Source organism: Mustela nivalis (genome assembly GCF_964662115.1).
Source record: "Mustela nivalis genome assembly, chromosome: 2".
Classification (NCBI taxonomy): Eukaryota; Metazoa; Chordata; class Mammalia; order Carnivora; family Mustelidae; genus Mustela; species Mustela nivalis.
In genome coordinates, this window is record NC_139021.1 from 55,029,317 (window position 1) to 55,041,795 (window position 12,479).

Here is a 12,479-nt window from a genome sequence, read left to right on the forward strand (position 1 = left end):
ATGAATTATTACAATTATTAGTAAATAATTCTGGTAATATATAATCAGATTAGAACTATAGGGAAACAAAAATTGGCATGATTATTATTTACCAAGAAGTGGGGGAGAAACACAATAGCAGCAGAATTTTAGGTAAGAAGCAAAGAGAAGAAAAAGGAAACCAGTGCTAAACTCAGATGTATAAACTGAGATTGTCATCTAAAGTTATTTTATAATCTAAATAAAAACAACACCTTTCTACTATAGGTAGAAAAAGTATGACATTATTTGTCTCAGTTATCTACATGATTTAGGTGAAGTTAGACAATTTTGGTTGAAACATCCTAGATTATGCCTTTAATTTTCCATTTTACCATTTTGTGTTGGAAATGTTTTATGTACTACATATATTCTTAGGGGAAAAGTTGGAATTATAGCCACCAGTACTGAGTCAAGAGAATACAGTGAACCTACTGAAGGTAGCAATCCATAGAGAATAATTAAAATGTAAATTATAATGTCTTCTATAGTTGTCCAACCAAATTTGCAGAACTTATGGTGTAGCTAAGCTGACTTTTTAAAAAGATTTTATTTATTCATTTAATAGAGAAGGAGATACTAAGAGAAAGGGAGAACACAAGCAGGGAGAGAGGAAGTGGGGAAAGGAGAAGCAGAATCCTAACTGAGCAGGGACCTTCATGTGCGGCTCAATCCCAGAACTCTGGGGTCATGACCTGAGCCAAAGGCAGATGCTTAACCATCTGAGCCATGTAGGTACCCCACTAAGGATTGTTTTTATCTTCCTGTGTATTTAATTTTACTTATTGACATGTTTGACTGTCAAATAAGGGGCAGAATTAAATTTGAATTAAGTTTTAAATAATTTCTGGAGAAATGTTTCTTAGCTCTGTTAGACATAGATACAGATTTAATTTTGGGTTTATTATAATATCCTAAGCACCCTTGAGTTATTTTTTTTTTTAAGATTTTATTTATTTATCAGAGTGGGGGGGAGAGAGCAAGCACAGATAGACAGAATGGCAGGCAGAGGCAGAGGGAGAAGCAGACTCCCTGCTGAGCAAAGAGCCCGATGTGGGACTTGATCCCAGGACTCTGGGATCATGACCTGAGCCGAAGGCAGCTGCATAACCAACTGAGCTACCCAGGCATCCCACACCCTTGAGTTATTTAAAAGATAAAGATAATTTATCTTCTAAATACAGAGAGAGAGAGACAAATATTTCTGGCAACATTCCATCTTTTTTTTTTAACTTTTTATTTATTTTATTTTATTTATTTTTTTTAATATAATTTTTTATTTTTTATAAACATATATTTTTATCCCCAGGGGTACAGGTCTGTGAATCGCCAGGTTTACACACTTCACAGCACTCACCAAAGCACATACCCTCCCCAATAACATTCCATCTTATTTTAGGAGATGAACTATGGAAAATATAGAGATTCTTTTATTACCATTTAGTAGTTAAAAATGTCTTTCTTGTTTCACAAATAAGTTGTTTAATATAGTTATAGTGGAATGGGACAAACCTTTAGTGAGAGAGTTATAGACTCTATTCAAGTGGAATCTGGGAAATTATTTTAATTCTGACAACAAAATGGTAGAAGGCCCAATGGTATCAATGAAATATGTAGAAATAAAACTGAACTGTGATAAAAAAAAATAAGCTATTTGAGATAAAAATGGAAAAATTATCATTGATAGTGGCAGCTATTAAATGAAACCTATCATTTAAAATATATTTATGTACATTTAACAAGTAGTGTTGAGAAAACTGGACAGTTACATGCAAAAGAGTGAAACTAGACCACTTTCTTACATCAAACACAAAAATAAACTCAACATTGATTAAAAACCTAAATGTGAAACGGAAACCATTCAAATCCTAGAAAAGAACATTGGCAGTAATTTCTCCAACATCAGCCACTGCAACATTCTTCTAGGTATGTCTCCTGAGGGGAGGGAAACAAAAACAAAATAAACTATTGTGACTACACGAAAATAAAAAGCTTCTGCACAAAAAAGGAAGTAAAGGGTGCCTAGTCATTTGGATACTCTTGATTTCAACTTATGTCATGATCTCATGGCTGTGAGATCGAGCCTTTTGTTGGGCTCTGTGCTGGACGTGGCGCTTGCTAAATAGTCTCTCTCTCCCTTTGCCCCTCCCCCAATCTCTCTCTCTTTCTTTTTAAAAACACAACACAACTCAACAAAAGAAAACAAAAAACAAAGAAGGAAACAGCTTACAAAACTAAAATAAAACCTAGTGAATGGGAAAAGACATCTGCAAATGATATAACCAATAAAGGGTTAGTACCTTAAATACATAATTTATACCTAGGAATATATCTAACCAAAGAGGCAATAACAGAGCTAGAACAAACAATCTGAAAATTTGTATGGAATCACAAAGACCCTGAATAGCCAAAGCAATCTTGAAAAAGAAAAAGCTGGAGACATTACAATTAAAGATTTTAAGCTATATTACTAAACTGTAGTCATTGAGACAGTATTGAACTGGCACAAAAACAGACACAGATCAATGGAACAGAATAGAAAATCCAGAAATGGACCCATGACTATATGGTCAAATAATCTTCAACAAAGCCGCAAAGTATATCCAAGAAAAGAGAGACTCTTCAACAAACGGTGTTGGGAAAATTGGAGAGCAACATGTAGAAGATTGAAACTAGATCAATTTCTTATAGCATACACAAAAATAAATTCAAAATGGGTGAAAAATCTAAAAAGATAAGAAATCATCAAAATCCTAGAGACCACAAGCAATAACCTCTTTGACATTGACCATAGTAGTTTCCTACTTGATACGTCATCAAAGACAAGGGAAACAGAAGCAAAAATGAACTATTGGGACTTCATCAAGATGCAAAGCTTCTGCCCAGTGAAGGAAATGATTGACAAAACTAAAGACAATCTTCAGAATGGGAGAAGATATTTGCAAATGACATATCTGCTGAAACGTTAGTATCCAAAATCTATAAAGAACTTACCAAATTCAACACCTCCCAAAAACAATCCAATTAAGAAATGGGCAGAAGACATGAATAGACATTTTTCCAAAGGAGACATACAGATAGCTAACAGACGCATGAAAAAGTCCTCAACATGACTCATCATCAAGGAAATACCAATCAAAACTACAAGGAGATATCACCTCACACCTACCAGAATAGCTAAAATGAGCAACACAGGAAACAACAGATGTTGGCAAGGATGTGGAAAAAGGGGAACCCTCTTACACTGCTGGTGGGAATGAAACTGGTGCAGTTACTCTTGAGGTTCCTCAAGAAGTTAAAAATAGAACCACCCTACTATCTAGCAATTTCACTAATAGGTATTTATTCAAAGGATACAAAAATACTGATTCAAAGGGAAACAGGCAACTTAATGTTTATAGTAACATTATCAGCAATAGTCAAATTACAGAAAGAGCCCAAATAACCATTGACTAATCAATAGATAAGGAACTTATGAAATATATATACAATGGAATGTAACTGAGTCATAAAATAAGAATGAAATCTTGCCATCTGCAATGACATGGGTAGAACTAGAGTGTATTATGCTAAGCGAAATAAGTCGAGAAAGACAAATACCATATGAGTTCACTTACATGTGAAATTTAAGAAATGAAACAGGTAATTGTTGGGGGGGGGCAGATAAAGAGACAAACCAGAAAACCAGAAAACCATCTTAACTATAGAGAATAAACCGAGGGTTGCTAGAGGGAAGATGGGTGAGGGAATGGGCTGAATGGGTGATGGGGGTTAAGGAAGGTACTTGTTATGAATAGCTGGTGTTATATATAAGTGATAAATCACTAAATTGTACTTCTGAAACTAGTATTACACTGTATGTTAACTAATTGGAAATTAAATAAAACCTTGAAGTTATAAAAAATTAAACATAGAAGTAAACAAAATAAAATATAAACAATAGAAATAAAATATATGAGCTTATATAATTCAACACACACAACATAAGAAAAACAAATAATCCATTTTAAAAATGAACAGAAGACATAAACAGATTTTTCTCCAAAGAAGACATACAGGTGGCCAAAAGATACATGAGAAAATGCTCAACATCACTCACCATCAGGGAAATGCAAATCAAAACCACAATGAACTATCACCTTATACCCATCAGGCTTGCTAAACTCAAAACACAAGAAACAACAGGTGTTGGTGAGGATGTAGAGAAAAAGGAACCCTAGTGAATTGGTGGGAATACAAGTTAGAACAGGTATTATGTAAACGAAATGAAAGCTCCTCAAAAAGTTAAAAATAGAGTTTCCACATGATCCAGTAATCTCCCTACTGGGTATTTACTCAAAGAATACTAAAATGCTAATCAAAAAATATGTACACCCTTATGATTATGGCATTATTTACAATAGCTAGATTATGGAAACCATCTAACTGTCCATTGATAGAGGAATGGATAAAGGTGATGTGGTGTGGATATACAATGGAATATTGTTCAGCCATAAAATAGAGTGAAATTTTACCATTTGCCATAACATCGAGAGAACTGAGGGTATAATGTTAAGTGAAATAAACTAGTTACAGAAAGACAAACACATTATGATTTCACTCATATGTGGAATTTAAGAAATAAGACAAAGAAGAAAAGAAGAGACAGCCCCCAAACCAGACTCTTAGCCATAAGAAAGAAACAGATGCTTTTCAGAGGGGAGGTGGTTGGAGGGTTGGGTGAAATAGGCGAAGGGGACTAAGAGTGCACTTATGATGATCACTGAGTAATGAGTAGAATTGTTGAATCACTATATTGTACACCTGAACCTAATATAACATAGTACATTAACTATATTGGCATTAAAATAAATTAATTAATATACAAAGACCAAGCTATTCAAAAAACAGATTTTTTTAAGTTTTTTATTTTTAAGATTTTATTTATTTATTTGACAGACAGAGATCACAAGCAGGCAGAGAGGCAGGCAGAGAGCAAGAGAGAGAGAGGGAGAGAGAGGGAGGAGGAAGCAGGCTCCCTGCTGAGCAGAGAGCCTGATGCGGGACTCGATCCCAGGCTCTTGGGATCATGACCTGAGCAGAAGGCAGAGGCTTTAACCCACTGAGCCACCCAGGTGCCTCTCAAAAAACATATTTAAAAGAAATTCCAAATAGTATGAAAATAAACTATTCCTAGAATAGAATTTCTGTGCATTATTAACCCTTAAAATCAGAAGGACTCTATGATTAAAGAAAGTTTGTGAGGGACGCCTGGGTGGCTCAGTTGGTTAAGCAGCTGCCTTCGGCTCGGGTCATGATCCCAGCGTCCTGGGATCGAGTCCCACATCGTGCTCCTTGCTTGGCAGGGAGCCTGCTTCTCCCTCTGCCTCTGCCTGCCATTCTGTCTGCCTGTGCTCGCTCTCTCTCCCTCTCTCAGACAAATAAATAAAATCTTAAAAAAAAAAAAGAAAGAAAGTTTGTTTGACATGTTTTAGAAAATATGGAAATCTACACTTCTTTGACAAATATCAAATGAAAGGTGAACTTACCATTAAAAAGAAGCCAGTATTGAACTGGACCTGCTGAGCCCAACCAAAGCAAAGTAAATTTTACTTCCAGCAAAATATACAGTAGAAAAAATAGGTATCTAAGTAAACTTCTGTTTTATAATTTGTTTTCTTAGTGCTGCAGTATGATTTCAAAGTGTTGGGACACCTGGGTGGCTCGGTAGATTAAGCATCTGACTCATGATTTTGGCTTAGGTCATGATCTAAGGGTTGTGAGATCAAGTCCTATGTCGGGCTTTGTGCTGGGTGTGGAGTCTGCTTAAGATTCTCTCTCTCTCTCTCTCTCCTCTGCCTCCTCTGCCCCATCCCCTCCTCCTCTCTCAAATAAATAAATAAGCAAATAAAAATAAAATGTTGATAAATTCTAATTCTCTCAACTTCTGACACTTTAGCGCCTTGTGTTTAGTCTTAAAAAAAAAATACTGGACCACGTCCACTGAGCTACTTTAAATAAAGTATTGCTGTTTACTTTATAGTTGCTTGTTGTTTGTAATTTTTTAATATTTCAGGTTTCCAGAAAAACTGTGTACTTGTTCTTCATAGTTATATTGTTTTTATAACTCATAAATAGACAGTGAACCATGTCTAAAAACAGTGAAGTAAACTAGATCTCTTAAAATCACCTTTTTAAGGGCCTTAGAGTGAGAAAAAGTAGAATATGGATGTCATTTAGGTTTAGATAATAAGCAACCAACCCTAAAATATAGGTTTCTGGAAGATACCCAACTGTGCCTCAAAATGATAGCAGTCTCTTGGCATTAAATATGTTTTGTGCAATGACCCTCAACTGAGCAACTTGGGGGCACAAATGGAATCATGTCATGTATACAAACACAAATGCACACATACAGCCCAACCCATGTGCACCTTAGTGAGCATCCTTCAGTGACGGAAGCATGAAAATTGACTGGCCAATTTAACAGGAACCCATGGAAATTTCATTAATTATATCTCTTCTTCAAAGGCCTGGAATTGTCTTTGGCCCATTTAAATTTATGCCTTGGATGAAATCAATCAGTTCCTTTTCTTTGCTTGTTTGGTTTTGTTTTTTGTTTTTACATGTACATTTGGCTGTGATTGGTGGTAGGGAAGGCAGAGACATTACAGGGGTTAGGATGACTTAAAAAGGGAAATTTATTTCTTAGTCACATGTGGTAAGTAGAAAAGTGGAATATGAAACTTACTTGCTTTTCTCAATGTTTATTTAAATTTATATACTCACTTAATTTCAGACTTAATGAAATTGAGAAACTAGTTTAAAGACTCCCATATGCCCTTTATCTAGATCCCCTTTTATCCAAACTGATAAAAAACATTTTATCAGTTTGCTTTATCTCTTTTTGTCTCTGTCATAGTCTCTCTCTCTCTCTCTCTCTCCCCCTTACTCTGTCATTATTTTTCTTCAACTGTTGAGAGTAAGTTATACATGATGAACATTGCCCTTAAATACTTCAATGTGTATTTACAGAATCTATGATATTTTCTTATAGAACCACATTCTAGGGGCACCTGGGTGGCTCAGTCAGTTACATGTCTGCCTTCAGTTTGGGTCATGATCCCAGGGTCATGACCCCAGGGTCTTGGGATCAAGCTTTCATCTGGCTCCCTGCTTAGCAGGGGCTCTGCTTCTCCCTCTCCCTCTGCTTACTACTCCCCAGGCTTGTGCTCTCTCTCGCTCACTCTCAAATGAATAAATAAAATCTTCAAAAAAAAAAAAAAAAGAAATACATTATAATTAACAAATATTGACATAATGTTAATGTCCAGCCAACATACTTTATTCAAATATAACTATTTTTCTCATTAGGAAAAAAAAAATCTGATCTGTGGTCCAATACAGAGTCACTAATGCATTTAGCTCTCATGCCTCTTTAATATTCTTTAATCAGGAAAAATGTCTTAGTTTTTCTATTAATTTGTATTTTTTTTTATCTTTCATGACCTTGACATTTTTGAAGAGCAAAGGCCATGTGTTTTCTAGAATGCCTTTCATATTGGGTTTGTCTGATATTTTCTCATTATTAGATTCAGGTCATGTATCTTTGGCAGAAAAACCACAAAAATGACATTGGGTCCTTTTGAGTGGAACATACAAGAAGCACATGGCAATCCTCAATAGTTACTGAGCAAGATAGCATTTGCTGTCTGCAAAACATAACTTCCTGTATTCCAAAAATGTGTTTATTTGTTTTCACTTAAAAACATGTTTGTGGAATCCTGACTATGTTCCAGGCAGTGTGTATGTAACTAAGTGTTATGAAATTTCCAGAATTGGTGGTCAAATATTAGTATAATTGAGGAAAACCCCACAGAAGTAGTGGAACTTTAACAGGACCCTGGGTGATGGAAGGATGAGGAAGAGGATAATGAAGGACATTCCATACAAGAAAACCTAGAAGGATGGAATTCATCACCTTGCAAAGTTGGTTAACTATGCCTGGTCCATTCCGAAGTCGTATGAAGTGGCTCTGGTACATGTGAAATCAATTTTTCATCACCCATATTATAAACCACAATTAATAAAACTATTCTCAGCAGGAATTAATTTTCAGAAATCCAGGATGTCTTTTGATGTTTGTTGTAGTGCACAAAGCCTAGAGAAGATGCCTTTCATTGGTCCATCTATTCAAAATAGACCAGACTTTTACTCCCATGAACTTAAACATGATTGTCTATGTTTAGTTACTGCACACTGTTCTTGCTGTTGTGGTTTGTTTATTTGTTTCTTAATAAGTTGAAGCTCCTCAACTCTGAGTTATATGCCTACTGAGCTTATCTGATCCTTCTTATTTCTGAGGCAAGATGCCATTCTTTACTCTGGAGAAGTCCTCATATAAATCAAAACACACATAAAGAAGAATTAAGTGCTTTAATATTCCATTAATTTAAGTATTCAAGGACTTGAAGGTATGAATCTGGATAGGAAACATATTGCATGTTCAAAATTTAGTAATATTGTTAACAGAGAATGTCTCCTTTTTTATGGTATAATTATCTCTGATTATTCCTGAAGCTTGAAATAAAAGAGCAACACAATCCTGCAATTAGGGTACAATTGTACCTGAAACCTTAGAAGTTCAAAGTCAGACCACTGCACCTCACAACCTATAACTACCAAAATGGGTGCATTCCATATGTATTTGGTTAATCTATAGCACATTACTCTATTCCCTGACAGATATGTGAGCTGCAGCTGATATGCATAGTACAGTAACTAATGTGAAACTTAAAAAAAAAATTATTCTCTTCTAAAGCACAAGTTACAAAATCACAAAGGTGAAGGTTTTGAGGTATTTAATTTCCTTTTCTGCCTTGAAAAAAAAATAGGAAACAGAGCAAACACTAGATGCATTTTATTAATCACATAGTCCAAGTCAAACCACTTTATACGTAGGAATGTGAAATGTCAGATTCAATTAAATAAGTGCTTGTAAAATAAAGCATTACACCACATGAGCATATTTAAATCACAACACAGTCAGACAAATGCACTAAACATTCAAATAGCATATGTAGCTACTTGACTCTTTTACATTATTGAAATAGAGACATTGATTCCCATGTGTGATGATACAAACAGACCATGCCTTCTTATAAAAGTTGATTTCTGCCTTTTGACTTCTGACATATTTTTAAGTGGTATTTTGTTAAAAAAAGAAGTATGTGTTCTTCATATACTCTCAACACTGCAGTTTTCCAGATTCCTCATTTGATGAGATGTGTTGAATCAATCGTTAGCACACATTCAGAAACAACATATATTTCAATACTTAAGAAAATAAAAAAGAAACTCTTTAGCTCAAGGCTGGGGCATCTCATGGAGGCCTTCAACACTATGATTATTGTAAATAGACACATGCATTTCATACATAGGAAGAGTTAACTTTTGCCATAAAAAATAGTCATAGGCAACAGTAATTGAGAGCCAACTCTACAGGACACAATATAAATAGTCTTTTACAAACAACTCTAATACCCCACACACATAATTTCTTTGTGGTCAACATTTTTTTTTTTTTTTTTGTGGTCAACATTTTTTTTAAAGATTTTATTTTTAAGTAATCTCTACATACATAAAGAGGTGAATCTCATAGAAAAAAATCTGGTTTTTTTTATTGTGTTTCATTTCTTACTGCACACACACATACACACGAATACATATTTACCTATTTTGATATATGAAGTATAAAACTTTGTTCATTTTTTTCTTTCCATGATATCAATAAGCATTTTTCTAAGTCTAATTAGCCATCATGAGATACAGCTTTTAATAAAATTTTTAAAGTAGTTAAGTGGATAGATCATGACCTTTTTAAAATTTGGCTTTAAATTTTAGCTTTGTCACATTGTGTATTCCCTTGAGCTAGTGACCTAACTTATGTAATATTTGTTTCTTCAACTTGCACGCAAAAATAAAAATCAGTACATATCAATAGGACTCAGTGAGAGTTCCTGTCTATACTTCATGCAATAATGATATTTTTAGATTAAACTTTTATTATCATATTTTCATTTTATTATGTCGTAGCAGCTCCTATGGTTGACATAATACCTGAGAACTTATCAGCATCGAGTCCAGGGATTTTGTTCTGACAGCCTTCATGCACTTCCAATAAAATATCAAAGAATCAGTGGGCTTATTTGGTGCAAAGGCTTAGCCCCTGTTTTGAAGCACCACAGAAGGAGAATCCGACCAGATACTTCACAATGTTGCTGAGGAGTGGTGGGCACTGTTTTTTATGGTGTAGCCTGTTGCCACAGCAATGGCCTTCTTAGGCATTTCCTCACACAAACTGAAGGGTGCTCCATATCCTGGGTCTGTCCTTCAGTCCACACCACACATACAGCCCCCCTTCCCAAGCTCATGTCTGTACAGTCCACACCACACATACAGCCTCCCTTCCCAAGCTCATGTCTGCATGGTCAGAGGGGACTTCAAACCTCAGCTGCACTGAGCTAAAATCAGTGCTTCCCCAATACCATTGAAGCCTTGGATTGTTTACTCAAGTCACCCAAACTCTCCCTATTCCTTCACAGTGAATTCTCATTTAAAGGGAACTCGGTCTTACTTCTTGTCCATGTAACAGTGTGGCTCATCTTAGACTGTCACAGATGTTCTAAGAACGGGGGTCTCTACAAGGCCAAAGCCAGGATCAGTTCTCCTCTCAAGCTGCTCACTGGGTTCAGTGCAAGTGTGAAAATCCAGGCTTTGTCTGCCTCCCAGCTTAGGCTGTAATTTTCCTCTCCCCCACGTTACTCTAGGTCTTTTCTCCGTCCCCCCATTCAAGGCACATATCATAACATTCTCAATAAAGGTGGCTTAACAGACGGGACTGGAGATTGTTTTTTAGGCAGCTTTTGCTTTTAATCTGGTTTTCTTTGAAGCAAAGGGAAACAAAGGTTTGACTTCTTGACTAAGGGTAGGGGGGAACAATAGAAAGTTCTGTGATTAAAACATGCATTTATATTTTAATAGGTTATCTGACTTTATTAGATGTACAGATTTTAATAGATGCACTGACTTTATTAGACCTCTGTCTTCTGATGTAATATATACCTATCTGATGTAATGTATATCTACCAAGAAGAAAAATTTCATATCCTTTGTATACATTAATTTATTAAGAAGTAGGTTTATGGGAAAGGGCGAGTATAATCTCTGATGTACTATTTTACAATAGTGTCTGGAGGTTTAAAAAAGAAGTCTTCATAATTCTTCTATTTATAGTTACCCATCTAAAAAAGTTTAGTGGTTGAATTTAATACTTAGCAATTATGCTGGCCAAGCAATATCCAGGCAAATATTTTAAGCAGCTATGTCTCTGCCAATTCCATGCAGCAATTTTCAACCCTACTATTCTTGATATTACATAAAACGTAGAGGGAATCCATTGTGTAAACAGACTTTTTGAGGGCTGAAAATGAAAACTTTTGATATACTTAAATCATACTTGTCCAGACTATTCTCTGAAATCAGTGAATTCTATAAATCTGCATTATATTAAAACAGTGTTGAATTTAATGGGAATTGCATAGTATGTTTTTATAATAATTTCTATTTATTGAAATGAACAATGTGGCTGCTAATGTGTTTAATGTTGTATATATATCATCTCATTTAATTCTTACAACAACATTGTGAAGAAGAGATTAACATTAGACTTTTATTTGCAACTGGGAATTCTGAAATTTAGATGGTTTAACCAAGACTACTCAACTAACAAATGACTGAAGAATACGAACCTATTTCTTAACAAACTGTGATAGACCTTGTACAAAGGTGGCTGCCAAAAATGTCCCCTATATAAGTATTCTGCTCCTCCCACAAAGGAGTGAATCCTATTTCCCCTTCCCTTGGATCTTTCTGTCCCTTGTGATTTGTTTTGGCCAACAGAATATACTGGAAATGATGCTTTGCCAGTTCCCAGCTTAGACCTAAGGAGCTTTCCAGCTTATACTGTTTCCATCTTGGACAGTAGCGGTCCTATAAAGAATTCAAATTACCTTGCTGGTGAGAGATGTGGAGAGAAAAATGCCCTGGAGGATGAAAGTCTACCAAAGGAAAGAGAGAGAGAGAAAGGATTCAGCCAACTCCCAACCATTATAGTTACCATCTCTGGGACACCAGATATCTGAATGAAGACATGTGGACCCTCTGTTCCTAGTTTAGCTGACACAAACAAACTACAGAGAAGAAAGGCCCAGAAAAGCTCTGCCAAATTGCAAGATCAAAAGCAAATAAATAGCGGTGGTTGTTTTAAGCATTAAGTGTGGGGAGCTCTGCTAGGAGGCAAGAGATAACGGAAACATCAATCTGAATTGCAACCTCTTTGCTAACAAACTCTTCTACAGCGTTAATTATTTATTATAAAGCAAACTTCTTAATGTTTATTTAATTTTAACAAATTATTTGTT